Source organism: Sturnira hondurensis, unplaced genomic scaffold (genome assembly GCF_014824575.4).
Source record: "Sturnira hondurensis isolate 20B ecotype Veracruz unplaced genomic scaffold, ASM1482457v3 Scaffold0021354, whole genome shotgun sequence".
NCBI classification, from domain to species: Eukaryota; Metazoa; Chordata; class Mammalia; order Chiroptera; family Phyllostomidae; genus Sturnira; species Sturnira hondurensis.
In genome coordinates this window covers 36,152,745-36,167,443 of record NW_028093985.1, presented here as the reverse complement: position 1 = coordinate 36,167,443, position 14,699 = coordinate 36,152,745, and the positions used below count along the sequence as shown (strand labels likewise).

The 14,699-nt window shown below is 43.1% G+C and overlaps 1 pseudogene; it reads right to left on the bottom strand.

Moving 5' to 3' along the window:
- Window positions 1–1,184: 1,184 nt before the first annotated feature.
- On the bottom strand, window positions 1,185–8,867 carry LOC118977487 (keratin, type I cytoskeletal 18-like; annotated as a pseudogene).
- Window positions 8,868–14,699: the final 5,832 nt, after the last annotated feature.

Below are 14,699 nucleotides of genomic sequence, written 5' to 3'. Positions count from 1 at the left end.
TTTGTACTCTTCTGAAAACTAAATCCATGTCTGAATAGAACACGCCAACATTTCTTCAGATGACCTGCATTTAAATAGCCCTACCAGTTTGTAAGCCGCCTTTGGTTGTGTTTTGTTTTGTTTTTCTTGTATTTGAGTCATTCTTTTCAGTCTTCTTTTTAAATGAAGTGGCGAATAATTTTTCGGGTGATACTTGTTCATTAAAAAGTCCAGGTTTCACCTGGACAACTCAACAAACCATCCTCTGCAAACTGCAATGTGCGCCCACCTACCCAGACAAAGTCTGTTTCCATTCCCAATTTCCCGTCTGCCCACTCCCACCTCCCCCAAGGGCCCCTTCCCTCTGGCTATCACCACTCTGTGGTCTGTGTCTGTGTGTTTCGGATATGTTTTTTGGCTTAAGCCCTTCACCTTCCAATCCCCAAACATGCCTGCCTCTGGCAACTATGAGTTTCTTACATGTATCCATGCTTCTGTTTCTATTTTGTTCATCAGTTTATTTTGTTCATTAGATTCTACACGTAAGATAAGTGAGTTCATATGATATTTGTCTTTCTCTGACTGGCTTAGTTCATTTAGCATAATAATCTCCAGGTCCAACGATGCTATTGCAGAAGGTAAGGTTTCCTCTTTTTTTAATGGCCAAGTACTATTCCATTGTGTAAATGCACCAGAACTTTTTTACCCACTCATCTACTAATGGACACTTGAGCTGTTTCCAGAACTTGCTATTGTAAATAATGCTTCAGGGAACACAGGGGTGCATATATTCTTTTGAATTAGGGTTTTAGGTTTCTTTAGGATGTATTTCCAGAAGTGGAATCACTGGGTCAAAAGTCAGTTTCATTTTTAATATTTTGAGGAAACTCCATACTGTTTCCACAGTGACTGCACTAGTCTGCATTCACACCAACAGTACAAAAGTGTTCCCCTTTTTCCACATCCTCACCAGCACTTGTTTATTGATTTATTGATGATAGCCATTCGGACAGATGTAAGGTGATACCTCACTGTGGTTTTAATTTACATCTCTCTGATGATTAGTGACAGTGAGCATTTTTCACGTCTATTGGCCATCTGAAGTATCTATTTAGGTCCTTCACCCATTTATTTTTAATGTGCAATGATCTCTGAACTTTTTATTGGCCTCTTGTCCCCAAAGGGGTGCCCCACTTCTGTTGCCATTAACACCTAAGAACTTTAGTGTCATTGACCTCAGAGACCACTTTGCTGTCCACATTCCTGCACGTGGTCATCTTTTGGGTGGACTGTATGCAGTGGCTATTGTCCAGGCCACCAAAGATCGAAGATCAAAGTCCTTTCCTTCTTCCTGCAGCAGCAGCAGGTGGCAATCTCAGCCTCCAGCTTGGCCAGGATGTTCAGCAGGGCCTTGTACTCCTGGGCCTGGTGCTGCCCCTCAGTCCGGGTCTGGGCTGGCTCTGACTCCAGGTGCAGTAGGACTGCATTGGGCTGTTCCATCTGCATGACATAGCACGTCTCCACCTCCCTCGGGCTGTTGTTCTCCATGCTGACCTTTAGATTCCTCATGAAGGCCAAGGCAGTGTCCAAGGACTGAACCATATGCCTCAGCTCGGCGCCATCTCAGCAGCTCCTATCTCAGCAGTCTGCCAGGTGCCCACTGTGCTGCTCTCCTCCATCTGCTGGGACTAGGACTTGTCCAGCTCCTCTCTGTCTTTCTCAGCAAGCTTGTCATACTGGGCCCAGATGTCTGCCATGATAATGCTGAAGTCCTGAGATTTGGGCAGATCCAACTCCACAATCAACCCAGGGTTGGCAATCTGGTTTTGTAGACCATTTACTTCTTCATCATTGTTCTTCTTCATGAAGAGCAGCTCCTCCTTGCAGACCTTGATCTCTGTCTCTACCTGCAGATGTGTGATATTGATGTCATCACTGACCTTTCCAAGCCCATTGATGTCACTCTCCACAAACTGGCACAGAGCCAGCTTCCTTGCATACTTGACGTGGAAGCCATCAGCAGTAAGATGGACACTGTCAATCTGAAGAACAATGAGGGCATTGTTCACAGAATTTGCAAAGACCTGAGCCTTCAGATCCTGGATGGTCTTGAAATAATGCCCCTAGTCTCTGACATGGGATCCCTTCTTCTCCAGGTGTTCCCAGGTTTTGATCTCCAGTCTCTGATTATCAGCCTCCAGGCTTCTCACCCTCTCCAGGTAGAAATCCAGGTGGTTACTCAGGCACAGTCTCCTCACTCTGGATGCCCCCTATGCCTGCTCTCTATTCTGTTCCATTGTTCTTATACCAGTACCAGGCTTTTAGGTTACAGTGGCCTTGTAGGATAGTTTAATATGAGGTAGTGAGATACCTCCAACTTTGTTCCTCTTTCTCAAGATTGCGGAGGCTATTCAGGGTCTTTTTGGGTTTGATATTAATTTTTGGCATATTTGATCTAGTTCTGTGAAATACACCATTTGTATTTTAATGGAAATTGCATTGAATTGATAGATTGCTTTGGGCAATTCTTCCTATCCATGAACACAGTATATGGTTCCACTTATTTGTCTCTTCCTCAATTTCTTTCTTCAAAATTCTATAATTTTCTAAGTTTTATCTCCTTGGTTAAATTTTTTCCTAGGAACCTTAATTTTTATTGTTGTTGCAGTAGTAAATGGAATTGTTTTCTTAACTTCTCTTTCTGATAGTTCATTACTAATGTATAACAATGCCACTGATTTCTGAATATTAATTTTGTATCCTGCTATTTTGCCAAATTCATTATTAGATATAGTAATTTTTGGTGTAACCTTCAGGGTTTTCTATGTACAACATCATGTCATCTGCAAATGACAGTTTTACTGTCCTTTCCATTTTGGATGACTTTTATTTCCTGTTCTTGTCTGATTGCTGTGGCTAAGACTTTTAGTACTATGTTGAATAAAAGTGGTAAACATGCAATCTTTGTCTTGTTCCTAATCTTAAGGGAAAAAATTTTCATTTCTGTCTGTCTAATATGATGTTGGATGTGGGTTTATCATACATAGTTTTTATTAGGTTGAGCTATGTTTCCTCCATCCCCACTTTGCTGAGAGTTTTTACCATAAATAGGTGCTAGGTTTTGTCAAATGTTTTTTCTGCCCCTATTGATATGACCATGTGACTTTTATCCATCATTTTGCTTATGTGATCTATCACATTTATTGATTTGCAAATACTATACCAACCTTGCATCCCCAAAATAAATACCACTTGATTATGGTGTGATATTTTCAATGTATTGCTGGATCTCATTTGCTAATATTTTGTTGAGGATTTTAGCATATATGTTCATCAGGGAAAATGGCCTATAATGTTCTTTATTTGTAGTGTCTTTATCTGGTTTTGGAATTAGGATAATACTGGCTCATAAAAAGAGCTTGGAAGCCTTCCTTCCTCTTTAATTTTTTTGGAATAGTTTGAGAAGGATAAGTGTTGGTTTTTCCTTGAATATTTTGTAAAATTCAACTGTGAAGCCACCCAGTCCAAGACTTTTGTTTGCTGGGAGTTTTTAAATTACTGCTTCAACTTCATTACTTATAATGTCTATTCAGGTTTTCTGATTCTCCCTGTTTGTTTGGAAGATTGTATGCTTCTAAGAATTTATCCATTTCACCTAGGTTGTCCAATTTGTTGGCATATAGTTGTTCATAGTATTTTCCTACAATCCTTTATAAACATTTCTGTGGTGTCAGTTGTTAATTCTTCTTTTTCATTTCTGGTCTTATTTACTGGGGTCCTCTCTCTTTTGTTCTAAATGAGTCTGGATAAAGTTTGTCAGTCTTGTTTATCTCTTCAAGGAGCCAAATTTTGGTTTCATTGAGTTTTTGTTTGTTTGGGGTTTTTTTAGTCTCTATGTCAATTATTTCCATTCTGATCTTTATTATTTCCTTCCTTCCACTAACTTTGAGCTTTGCTTGTTGTTCTTTTTCTAGTTCTTTAAAACATAGGTTACATTGTTTATTTGAGATTTTTCTTGCTTCTGGAGGTAGGGCTATAATGCTATGAACTTCCTTCTCAGGACTGCTTTCACTGTGTCCCATAGATTTTGGGTTGTTGTGCATTCATTTTCATTCGTTTCCAGGTAACTTTTTATTTCTTCATTTATCTGATTGTTAACCAGTTCATTGTTTAATAACGTGCTATTTAGCTTTCATATGTTGATTTTTTTCACTTTTTTTATTGTAGTTGATTTCTATAGTTCCATACCATTGTGGTCAGAGAAGGTGCTTGATATAATTTTACTCTTCTTAGATTTGTTAACACATTTTTTAATCTAACACATAATCTATCTTTGAGAATGTTCCATGTGCACTTGAAGATAATGTATATTCTGCTGCTTTATGCTGAAATGTTTTGTAAATATAATTAAATCCATCTGATCTACTTGTGTCATTTGAAAGTCACTCCCACCATGTTGATCTTTTGTCTGGAAGATCTATCCATTGATGCCAATGGGAAGTTAAAATCCCCCACTATGACCGTATTGCTGTCAGTCACTTCCTTTATGTCCAACAATATTTTCTTAATATATTTAGGTGCTCCTATGTTGGAGTGCATATATGTTTACAAGGGTTATATCCTCTTGTTGGGTCAATCCTTTTAGTGTGTCTTGTTATGGCCTTTGTTTTGAAGTCTATTTTGTCTGATCTAAGTATTGTTACCCCAGCCTTTTCTGTTTGTTTGTTCCATTTGCATGGAATATTTTTGTTACATCTCTTCACTTTTAGTTTGTGTATATGTTTTATTCTGAGATGAGTCTCTTGAAGACAGCATATGTATGGGTCATTTTATTATTCACTCAGCTACCCTATGTCTTTTGATTAGAGAATTTAGTTGGTTTATATTTAAGGTTATTATTGATAGGCAGTTATTAGTTGCCATTTTATTCTTTACACATATGTTCCTCTCTCTCTTGATTTCTTTTTTCCTCTCCTCCCCTTCTCCTCCTCCTCCTCTTCCTCCTTCTTCTTAAAGTAATCCCTCTAACATTTCTTGCAATACTGGTTTGGTAGTAATAAACTCAAATATATTACATATTGGTCTGGGAAGCTTTTTATTTCACCTTCAATTTTAAGAGATAGCCTTGCTGGATAGAGTACTCTTGGTTCTAGGTCCTTGCTTTTCATCACTTTGAATATTTCATACCACTTCCTTCTGGCCTGAAGTATTTCTATTGAGAAATCTACCGACAGCTTTATGGGAGCTACTTCGTAAGTGACTAATTGCTTTTCTCTGGCTGCTTTTAAGAGTCTCTCTTTGTCTTTAGTCTTGGGCATTTTAATTATAATGTGTCTTGGTGTGGGCCTCTTTGGGTTCATCTTTTTGGTGACTCTATGCTCCCTAAACTTGTGTGACTTTTTCTTTTACCATGTTTGGGAAGTTTTCAGCCATTATTTCTTCAAACAGATTATTTATCCCTTGCTTAATTTCTTTGCCTTCCAGTACCACCACGATGTGGATGTTGTTTTGCTTGATGTTATTTAAAAACTTCTCTTCTTTTTGATGCTCTATTTGGATGCTTACTTTTACCTTGTCCTCTAAATTGCTGATTCAGTCCTCTGTTTCATCTAACATGCTGTTGATTTCTTCTAGTGGATTCTTCATTTCAGTTATTGTATTCTTCATTTCTGATTAATTATTTTCTATGGTTTCTATGTCCTTTTTAATGCTTCTTATCTCTTTAAGTTCTCACTGAAATCATCCATTCTTGCCCTAAGATCCTTGAGCCTCCTTATAACCATTGTTCTAAAGTCTGCATTTGGTATTTTGGTTGCTTCTATTTTGTATAATTCTTTTTCTAAGAATTTCTCTTGTTCTTTCATTTGGGGCATGTTTCTTTGTCTCCTCCATTTTGTTCTATGCATTAGGTAGATCTGCTATGATTCTCAAACTTGTTGTGATGACTTTATCATAAAGGTTTCCTGCTGGCTCAGAGACACAATCTTTCAGATCACCTGAGGTCTGTGCTCTAGGAATGTGCACTATCCTGTTTTAGTTGAGTCATGAATGCTGCTGGCCCTTTCTTGGGTGAAGTTAACCCTTTAGTTTGGCTTACTATAAGGATAAATCTTGATTACAATGTATGAGATGCTGTGCAGGGGCTGACCCTCTCCCCAACCACCCCAAGGTGGAGTTGCTCCACACAGAGTCTGGTGCTTTCTGGAATCCCCCTTTGGGTGTGTCACTTGTGTGGCTAGTTGAGTCAAGCTCTGGTGTGGTCTGAAGCCCACCATGGGTTGTGTTGATTCTGGGTCTACTTGGGTGGGGTTCAGGTACAGGTTGATGTCAGATGTTATGTGTATCTGGCCTTGGGCTACCTGTCTGGAGCTACCACACTGTTTGTGACTGCATCTACTAGGCCTGGGTGTGTCATGGGTAGGGGGTGGGGAGGCAATCTGTGTACAAGGATCAGCCTCTCCAATTTAGAGCTGGGGGCAGATCTGTAAAAGGGCCAAGGCTCCCTGAGGTTCACCTCCACCTGCCAGCTACTCCACCTTCCCCTGAGGTTTCCTGGTCTTCCTCCAATGCCTTCTAAGAAAAGACTGTAGAGTGGGCCCAGGCTGGCCCAGATCCACAGACCCTTCCACAAGGTATGAGCTCAGTAGGTCAGGACAGGGCTAGAGGGTCCCTAGCTCAAGGGTTTCATAGGCACTCCGTGAGGAGCAAGTAGCACCTACCACAGACCCAAACCATTCAGTCTCTGCCAGAGTTTCCAACTCTAGTTCTGCCAGGAGGGGTGTGCCACAGGTTCTAGTTGGGTGCAACTGGCTGTCCCCTCTGTAGGAGCAAGCTCAGTGGGGGGCAGCCACTGGACTCAGAAGGACAGATCAAAACAATCTCTCATTGAAGGTGATGCTGGCCCAGGCCACAGGAGGGGCTAAGCACTTCACCCTAGTCCCAGGTGATAGCCTCCAAGGGACTCCCACTCTGAATGCCCCAGCTCTGGCTAGCTCTCCCTTCCACATCGTGGAACTGAGCTTGATAGGGTAGGTTATCCAGGACGTGGAAGGGCAGATCCAAACAGTCTCCTGTTGGGGCTGGTGCCTACAACATATAGCAGGAGGGTGATACTTTTTCCCCTTCCCAGGGTAGGTTGGGATGAGCTCATTGGAGAGATAGGAGTTCCCTCACCCTACAATATATCCACACAATCCAGTACCTGCCTGATTCCTGGACAACAGCTTCTCGAAGAGATACGCTCTGAAAGCCCCCACTCTGCACAGCAAGCACTCTGATCCCCCTGCGTGACTGAACTCAGGAGGACCAGCTGGCCAAGTGATTCAACAGATGAGGGGGTACACCAGCTGCATTCTCAAGGTGGAGGAGACCAGTCCTCTTTTCAAAGCCACACAATTCAGTCACTATCTGAGTCTCTGCCAAGATCGTCTACAGAAAAGGAGGGCCTTGAGATGGTCAGGCCAGCTTTTCTTACCTACCAGACTGCTCATGACTCAGTTACCTCAACTGGATTGGTAGCACATGGCTTAATTGAAACTCTCTCCCATCTTATACAACAGATATTTGGTACCAGCCACAATGGCCAGTGGTTGGATTGACCTTCCTGCACCTGGAAACAGTCTAGCCCTTTGCCTAATGCCCTTTGTCTAACCCTGAGGCAACAGTCCAGAGGAACAAGAGACTAACCCCTCCCTTATTCCCCCACAACTCTGCTCTTTTTCTTTTAAAAACCCCATCCTTGCCTCCCTCCACTGCTGCAGTCTGTCCAGGACCTGAGCATGTCGGAGTGGCCTCAGCAGCAGTTGGGGGCCTAGGCAATGCATCCCTCCAGGCTGATGCTGTAAGAATAGGAAGGTGGTATCTGGGTCTCTGGCAGACTTCCTTTTCTCCCAGGCAGACTGAATCCCCACTGATTTTCACCACCAGATGCTATATGGGCTCCTCTTGTCATCCTTGTTCCTCTGGGTTGGGAATCCCTGCATGAGGTTGACACCCCACGCTCCTGGGGGGAGGCAGTGTTACAACCAAGACATCTCTCTGACTTTTCAACCACTGCATGTGGGTGAAGCAGGGACCAGCACTTTCTGCATCTGTGCCCTTCTTACCAATCTCTAAGTGGCTTCTTCTGTAAATCCTTGGTTATAATATTTCAGTTCAGTTAGAGTTCATTTGGTTATTCCGGTTGATTGCTCTATAATTTAGCTATAAATCCAGTTTGGGGGAGGGAGCAGGTAGGTGCGGCTTCCAGCTACTCTGTAGCCATATTGGAATCTCCAACCTTCTTTGGAAAGATGGAAAAACAAGGTTTGGGCAATTTAACATCTCAAAATTAGCAACATGAAATCCCTAGAGATACAAAAGATGGGATTAATTATAGCCCCAATGTCTTAAAAGACAAATGTAATACATGAAGGCACAGAGCAAACCAAAAGAAAAGAAGAAATTATGTCCTAGCTGGACATAAACAGGGTTTCCTTTTCAGAGGTTTTCCTCCAAGAAAAGTCCTCATTAGAAAACATTTTTCTCACAGAAATGGCCTTAGCAGACCCATGCAGAGGGTCCAAGTCAGCTCTTCCTGGCAGCAAAGAAGCACCTATTATCTGGTTCTGAAAAAACTCAGGGAAAGCAGAGAGTGTTATACCTAATACACTCCACCTGGTCAATAATTGTAAATTCCCTTCTTGTTCATTTCCTTTCCACCTCCATCCAGAGGGCCACCAGGAATAAAAAGAGCCTCTAAAGGAATGCCCAGAAAAATTTAATGAAAATGCTTCCCCAAGAATACCTTCTCCACCACAGAGCCCAGGAAACAAATTCCTCTGTTTGGTACTTACCCAACAGGTAAGGTAATCTGAGACTTTCATCCTCCTAAAGGCAGCAAGATGCATGCTCTCCGTTTCCCTCCTCCTCCCCAGCCTCACCCAGGTCCCTGGTAGCATCTCTGCAATCAGACAGCAAATAAGGGACCATGACACTAGTGTCATTATTCTTAACACCTCTGCAAGATCCCTTTTCCTCCCAATGTCACTACAGAGAGAAAAATATCCTCAGAATGCAAAGGAGAGGACTAGGGCAGGTGATTTAGGAGCAGTGCCTGCTGAGCAGCAGAAGTACCCCTGTCACCTGCTGCTGTCCTTCGGAACATACACATATACATACAGCCCTTCCCCTCGCATCGAGCACAGGGGTGAGGTGCACATCTCCTGAGGGTATGGGCTGCCTTCCTCCAGGCCACCCCTCATCCCCCACATGCAAAGCCGCTGCCCATCTTTTGAGACCAGGGCAGTGCTCCACACAGAGCCCTAGAAATGTGATATAATGCAGCAGTCCTGGGCCAAGCCCAGGGTGAATCCTGATTCCAGCTTCTGCCAGGTGTGAAATCTTGAACAAATAACCTCTCTGATCCTTCATTTCTCCCTGCAGTACGTGTAGGTAGCACCTCGTTCACACAGCTGATATGATGTTCAAATTATATATATATATAACAGCTTCTAGTCTGGCATATAATAGGAGTCCAATAACTATCAGTATGCTCACTATTTCTCTCTCTCTCTCTCTATCTCGTACACACACATACCACATACATACAGCAACACCAGACAAAAAGGACAGAGGATCAGGAGAGGAACACAGGTAGTCGTGTACATATGCCACTCAACCTTCCAGGGTTACCACATCCTCATCTGTAAAATCAGGAGTTCAGGGTGCATGAATTTGTCATTTCCATGAAGAACTGAACTGACTCATACATGAGGAAGAGAAAAGAAGTGAATGAAACAAAGGAATGATAGACCTCTAGCAGAATGGCAGGTAGGATGACAAACATCCCTCTGATTCCCTTAAAGGTCCAAGTCCCAGAGGACGACGCAGGAAGACACAAAATGCAACCAATTTAATCCCACTCAACAAATGGTAGCTCGGTAACAAGTTCAACACCACACACTAAAAATGTTTCACTGAGGTTGGGAATGTTGCCTCCTCCTTGGTTTGGATCTTGCTTGCTTTTGAGCCAAGGGGAAGCGAGGGGGACAGGTGGAGGAGGAGCACAGAGAAGTTCAAACAGATCCCTGTTACATGCGCATTTTCCTCCAGGCGGCTCCTGAGCTCGGGTTCTTGAAAGAGGCCATGTAATTGGATTTTTGATAACATATCAAAATGTAGATTGCAAATGCTCCAGGGAGCATCAGTTTCAAAATATAGATTCTCAGGAGATATTGAGCACTTATCTTTTGTACCTGACAGGGGTGAAACCAGGAAACTGTTGGGTCAGAAATTTCATTATGACCTATGTGAGGGAGTGAAAAAGAAATACCAAGTATCATTCAGAGTGGGCATATCCACCCCATTCTCAGGGTTCCCAGGGGCCCAGCTTAGGAAGATGAAGACAGCCTTCCTCCCTCTACCTCTGAAGTGCATAGGAGCCCTGTGGCCCAGGGTTTGTGCCCATTTCTTCCTCAGTGTGATATACTGGGACATGAAGACGCTGGTTACGGATGATAGCAAAGCATTAAGTGGTGAATGGAGAGAGGCCAAAGAAAGAAAATAAAAGAAGAAAGAATGCAAGATGCCTTTTCAGATAGGTGTCTCACCTTATCCTGAGCTGGGTCACAGTCAGAAACTGGGTGGTCCTGGAGAACCACCAGCGGCCCACCCATTCACTACTTAGTATTGAACAGAGACTCTAAGCAAACAAAATATTTTGCATTTTTGAAAAGGGTGTTGGCTTTTGACTCAAATTCACTTTAGTTCAACAACATTCTTTCCCTGTCTTGCTTAGACAGGGAAAGCAACTCTCTCCCTTTCCTTGGGAGAGTTGAAGGTTGCCCATCCTTGAGCTAGCTGAGGGCTGCCTTGGTGCCTTTTGTAGGAGATTAGCAAAAGTGGGGGATTTGGTTTCCCTGACTCCAGGTATTAGAAGTGTTTGTGCTTGGGCAGGGAAGAGCCCATCATCTGCGCTGAACTCATTTAACCTGAAGACAGATGGCTCTGTGCATTTCCTAATGAATGCTTGACTCTACCGAGCCAGTATCACGTAAAATAAACCCAAATATTTTTTGCTGGCAGGTTAAAAAACAGACAAGGGGAGTGAGATTAGTCCTAAAATGTGTTTCCTTCACTATTAGGGCTCTTTCCTTTGTTTTTATCTCAGGTAAAATGGCTGTGCTCTCATTATAACACCACGGGAGAATGAAAAACACTAAGAAAATCAAGATTTGTGGTGAAATAAAGTACCACGGAGGCCCCCTCGCTCCTTAGCTACAAGAAAGGAAATACGTCTTTACAGTTTTCTCAAATTCTAACTCTGAGGACGTCCCCTTGACTCATTCAAAACTGGACCCCCCCCCCTGAGCACCCCACATCCCAACTCCGTCCCAGACCACGGCAGCTGACAGCGGTCCAGTCTTCATTCTCGAATGGTGTGACTTTGTGGCCAACCCAGTGGCATGATTTTACTCTGTCCTGTTCAGCCTTCCTTCAATACGTATTAAATGAGAGAAGAGTTGACAGAGGAGAGTTCCCCTGCTTTTTAGGAGGGGTCCTCTTTACTCCCCAGTAAGGATTTCAGAGGCTACATCATGCTACAGAAGAAACTGGGTTGAGTACTACAGAATTCACGGGCAGTTTTCCCGCCCGGAGATGTAAAAGGAGTATGTATCTTATGTACTGTACCTTTCCCCTTGCATTTTTGCACCGAGTTCTCTTCACCCTCCCCAAGCAGATCAGGCCTGCTGTTTGAGGGAACACTGATGAGAATGCCAAAGCCCAGAGCTAGAAGCCAACCTGCAGGCTGTGCAGGGCTGGGAGACCCAAGTCTCAGGAGCCATATGAGTTTGTTTGATTTGGTAACAGCACCCATCTGATCCCGTAAATTGTTTCCTAGCAGAATGTAGCCATCTCTCTTGAAAGTCAGTCTGACTGTAATTTGTTATTAATTGTAGTTTAAAATGAGCTACTCTGGGCCCAGCTAATAGCAAAGCATAAATTCAAGTGACTGCTCTTAGGGATGTCCTTGGATTAAAGCGAGTGGTAGGACTTTTAGTCCTTGGCTTCTGGAAAGTGGACCATTTCCATAGCACCTTACTCATCAAATTAAGGTAAACTCACAAGCGATGGGAAAGAATAGTATTTTGCAGTGTTTAAATCTCAACAAAGAACAGTGTCACAGTGGCCATCATGCAGTTTGCCTCTATTACCAAGGCTGTTTCTGGCCGTCCATCTTCTGAGATTATTACCTCTCCTTAGACCATTTCCTCCTTAGGACAGCCTTCAAAAAATGCAGTCCTTGAAGCAGGCTGGGTTTTGCAAAAATGTAGAGCTCTAGGTTCCAGTCCAATTTACTAAATCAGAGCTTGCGTGTGGAGCAGGAGACAGGTCCCAGGAATCAGCGTTTAAATCCCTGAGGGATTCCAATGCACACCCAAGTTTGAGAGCTACCACCCCAGTAGAGAGATTAGTTAGCTCACCCACAGAAATTTTTAAGTCAAAAAACCGAGTGCTGATTGTAGTGGAACCTAAATCAAGAGCAGGGCATGGAATGGAAGCTCCAGGACCAACTCCTATCTCTCCCTTTAGCCTCTGCCATTGTTCAAATTATTGCCTGTCCCACCGTGGGTGCGAACATGCCAGCACGCCTAGCCTGGAGTAAGGCACGGCATCAAAATCACGAACCACACATCAGGGTCTCCATCATTTGGTCTTGATCACCTTCTCTGTCTGTCAAACACTTTCCACTCCGGCCAGGTCACTGGCCTCTCCTCACCTTACACGGCCGTGCTTACCCCAGTCTCGAGTCTGTGCTCATGCTCCTCCCTCACCCTCATAGAAAGGGGCTTCTGTCCCTCGGTACATCCCATCCCTATACGTCTCCTGCTTGACTCCCGGCTGCAGACGATCCTTTTCTGTCCATTCTGGAACACCTCCACCCTTCCATTTTCCGAAACTCCACTTCCCTCAGAATCAATCTCGGGTTTGGTTTTGTTGTTGGTGTTGCTGCTGTTTTAAATGAGCATATAATATGACATGTGTGTGAGATTCATCTTGCCAGCTGAAACTGGAAGCTCTCTAGGCAACTTTCACTCAATTTTTAGCAATGAGTACAAAGTATATGGTGCTACTCTAATAAGTTCTTGTTAAGGTGTTGATTGAGGGAACACCTCCCTGCCTACCCAGAGGATTATCTGGTAATTTCTACCACTCCTATCCTGTCTGGCCAGCCAGCCCTAACTGAGTCAGGAGTACTACAGAGGACACTGGAAATTGGCACAAGAAATATGCACCAAAAGGAAAGTGCTCAACCAGTCATTATATATCAAGTACCAACTGTGTGCCAGGCAGGTCCTGGGTTGGGTGCTAAGAATATAGCAATTAGCAAAGCATTCTCCTGATGGGGCCCCTGCCCTTCTGTTGGAGACAATTATCCAGGTGCTCATAAAAGTCAACATAAGATTATGACATGATACATATGAGAAAGGAAGGATATCTGTGGGCTCTGAAAGTAAGAGGAAGAGGGCCTGACCCACACCGAGGGTCCAGATGGCCAGAAACTAACTGTGCTGGAGACAGAACTCGGGGGAGCCTCCAGGTCAAGACTGTGCAAACCCCTCCCCACACCCCATTACTTTATTCAAGTTGCACAAACTTCTCATTGGTGGCTCCCAAACAATTAAAAAGTTGATTCAGTCCACGTGGCTGAATTGCAACTATCAGGTGATTAATCTGTTTTTATCCCAAGCTTGGCCAAATCCCTGGAATTTTCCTTGGACTTTCCAGCAATAGAGTGAGTAAGATAATAGAGCCCTGCTAAACACATACTGTGAAGATTAAGAAATGATTGGAACACGTTTGAACTCCTGGAAAGGGAAAGCAATCAGGGTTCCAAATAAGCGGAGATTTAGCCCCAAATTTCTTTGCTAACCAACCCCAGAAAAAAATGTGCAGGAACGAGGGACCAGCACTCTGTGTGTGCATATGTGAGTATGTGTAATAAAACTCAGTTGCACAGTTCAGCTACTCTCTTGTGACTTTCTGTGGATTGCAACAAAGGGACTTCTAGGGGGTTCCAAAAGAACCCTCTTAGGGAAATTTGGCAGCCTGTCAAATCTACAGAGAGTATTGCTTATCTCTGAATGGCTTTGTCAGCAATGGGCAAACTCACCAACAAGATAGCTATCCTGAAAGCTCAGTGTGTAGAAAAAGCAGTAACATACGGAGACAGAGATGTGTTTTTATTATTTTTCTTCTCTGTAGGGCTTGCATAATGTGTGCGTCATACCCCTCTTGAGAGTATGTGGGGACGGTAGGGACAGTAGTAAGGGAGCCACTGGAGAGGCTGGCCAGCCTCTTGATACAGCCCCATTCAGTCAGATGGGTCGAATTATGCAAACACACACACTGAAGGCATTTCTGTTCAGCCTTTAACACATGCGATTCAAAATAGCATTGTTATAAGACCCAGAAGATTTAAATAGATAAAGCATCTGATTGTATTTAACAAAAAGCAAAACACTTTCAGTGACTAAATCTAGGAACACCATTGTGTTAAATCCGATCTGCTTCTAAAAGCCATTTCATAATTAATCCAGCCATAAAAGAAAAAGATACCTGCTTTTACAAATACATGTTTTTGTGGTCCGTCCTGCATGTCTCTCGCCATCAAACATTAAAATGTCACCCGTTTAGAAGACAATTTAATAAGAAGAAAATATATTTACGTTTTGCTT